General features: G+C 45.9%; 2 non-coding genes across 2 annotated transcripts; one reads left to right on the top strand and one right to left on the bottom strand.

Annotated features, from left to right (window-relative positions):
* Positions 1 to 291: 291 nt before the first annotated feature.
* Positions 292 to 365, bottom strand: trnai-aau (transfer RNA isoleucine (anticodon AAU)). Its single transcript has one exon. It is a non-coding gene; the product is annotated as a tRNA-Ile (tRNA).
* Positions 366 to 1,606: 1,241 nt separating this feature from the next.
* trnar-acg (transfer RNA arginine (anticodon ACG)) lies at positions 1,607 to 1,679 on the top strand. Its single transcript has one exon. It is a non-coding gene; the product is annotated as a tRNA-Arg (tRNA).
* Positions 1,680 to 2,714: the final 1,035 nt, after the last annotated feature.

Raw genomic sequence — 2,714 nt, 5'->3', positions numbered from 1 at the left:
CATCCTGGGATATTTAATGACCACAGAGAGTCAGGACCTCAGTTTTATGAAGGACGGCGCCTTTTTTACAGCAGTGTCCCCGTCACTATACTGGGACATTAGGACCCACACTGACTGCAGGGTGAGCGCCCCCTACTGGGCCCTTTAATACTTCTTCAAGCAGGAACCTTAGCTTTCCCAGGAGTCTCCCATCCAGGTACTGGCTAGGCTCACACCTGCTGAGCTCCGGTGGGTTTCCAGTTGTGAGTTGCAGGGTGATGAGGCTGCTGGCTTTAAAAAAAAAAAAAACACTGGCCCGTACGGGGATCGAACCCGCGACCTTGGCGTTATTAGCACCACGCTCTAACCAACTGAGCTAACCGGCCAATTCGGACACAACCCTCCCCCAGAAAACTCCATAGCTTTCATCCCGGTAGGTCTATACATGAAAGTGCCCCAGGGCGGGCTTGTGAATAGATCGAGACCAGCTAGCGAGATCTTTATACACTGTTCAGCTCTCAACAGTGATCTTGCGTCTTAGGATCTGCGCTTACTCTCTCATTTATGCGCTGTATTTAAAGATAACGAGCGGCGTTAGTGCTTAATTTCTTAAAAACTTCCCCGAGAACCCTAAACCTTCATCAAGGCATGTGTCCGTCATCGAGTAAATACTAACAGCCCGAGTCTCGGCTAAGGAGCCGAAGGGGTCGAAGCTGCCATCCGTGATAGTATTAGTTGCGACTGAACGCCTGTAAGTCACAATCCACCCCAAACGCAGTTTGACACAACGTTACTGCATTTAAAATTAAATTATTACATTTAATAAGTCTTCTATGGGATATGTTAGGGAACGGAGTCACATCTGAATGATCTCAAACGGGCTCTGTGTTGGTTCAATTTGGGAAAAGGTTCAGGCTAGCTCAGCATGACAGCACAGCGCCTCATTCGGCCCGGCCGTGCTGTTGACAGGCTCGTCCCTGGCTGCGCTGTCGGGAGTGGTCGCTAGAGGGCGAACACGCACTAGGTTTGGGAAAGGTGACATGGTCACCAAGCGATCGGAGGTGATCAAAGTCTTCTTTATCAGCGCCACATTTATAGAAAATAAAAACTATAGTATACCTTTACAGTAATATTAGGCACATCTGTTAATCTGCAATGATCTTTAGACCCTATAGGCCCTTTTTGTGTAATAAAGCAGGAATTATGAAAATCAGTTAACGCAGAAAATGAAACGTATTTTCATATCTTACATTATTCTGGATCTGTTTGAACATTTTGCATATGCGTGGTAGGCTGTGTCATTAACATTTCTTAAATGCAGACTCTGACATGTTTGTTTCGCTATTTACAGCAGTTATTTCCTGCAAGCGAGCGCAATGCACTCGGGTGGGAAAGCCACCCGAGACCCGAGAGCCAGCAGCCTGTGCCGCACCCTTGCGCGCTTTCAGCTGCTTTCTGCTTCCACGCCGCACGATTTCACAATTAGAACATGAAAAAATAAATCTGAGATATAAGAAGACTTCCAAACACCACATGTTGAAGGTCGAGCTAGGTTAAAACCCGTGTGTGGCGCTGCAGGAAGGCTAGAGAGACCCTTAGGGAGACGTGTATAACTAGACCAGCATGCGGGCCAGTGGCGCAATGGATAACGCGTCTGACTACGGATCAGAAGATTCTAGGTTCGACTCCTGGCTGGCTCGTCTCTTTTGGGGAAAATCCACTTCAAGGGCTGATGGCGGCGTCGGTGGGAATGAGCGAACCGATTCCGACAGCAGTACTGAAAAAGCAGCAGTGCGTCCTTTTTTAAAATTAATTGCAGTCCACGCCGCGTCTCCATGACCGCCATCCAGAGGGGATAAAAAGGCGAGCCGACACTGCCCCCGTCAGGAGGGAATACTGTAGAAGTCGAGGTGAGTAAGATGCCTCACGAAGTCGATTCAGACCCGTTTCACTCGTCGTCTGCTGGTGGGGTCGCTTAGCTTTCGGTTTCTCGCCGGCATGACAGAAAGGGTACCCCTCGCCAGCGGACGAACAAGGCCGGGTACAGCTAGCTGTACTCATGCGCTTGAAAGTCGTCTGCATTCTGGTTTAACCCTTCCCTTAAAGTGTTGTCGAAGGAACTTTTTTTTAAAACACGGGTAAAACCCGAAAGGACGCAACACAGGGTATTGATGAACAGCCTTTCTTAAAATGATAGCATATCTTTTCTATTTTTATGATGTTCTGTACCGTTCCCTTAAAAAACCCAATAATTCCATATCAGAATGACACAAAGTTGCACAGGTTTCCCTGATAATACAATTCACCCGTAGCCTACAAGAGGCCAATGGCCTTCTCTCGCTGGTATCTCCTAGATCAGCACTCAGCAAGCTATTTTAAACTTTTAATTAGCTAGATAAGTAAAAATACTTATCTGAGACAAGTGCTCGTGTACAATAGAAAATTTATCAGAACTGAATAAAACTCCTTGCTCTGGTGCTTTAATTTTTTAACTCAGTTGTTATGAATATCAAGAATACTGTGATGTCCACCAAACAATACCAATGTCCTACAATCGGCTGGATAAAATATTCATCTTGCATGTCATCCGGTTCAGATCTTTGTATGTACAGTACTGTAGCATTACTCAGTTTGAAGTAGAATCCCTCCACAGATATGTTTTACCTACACCTTGTGTTCAAGTCTCACCTAAATCTATTATTTCTAAACTGTAAAAAAAAAATCAAACTACACCA

This window comes from Atractosteus spatula, chromosome 7 (assembly GCF_055471065.1).
Source record: "Atractosteus spatula isolate fAtrSpa1 chromosome 7, fAtrSpa1.hap1, whole genome shotgun sequence".
In the NCBI taxonomy this organism is placed as follows: Eukaryota; Metazoa; Chordata; class Actinopteri; order Semionotiformes; family Lepisosteidae; genus Atractosteus; species Atractosteus spatula.
The sequence above is the reverse complement of the archived record's forward strand: the minus strand, read 5'-3'. Positions and strand labels throughout refer to the sequence as shown.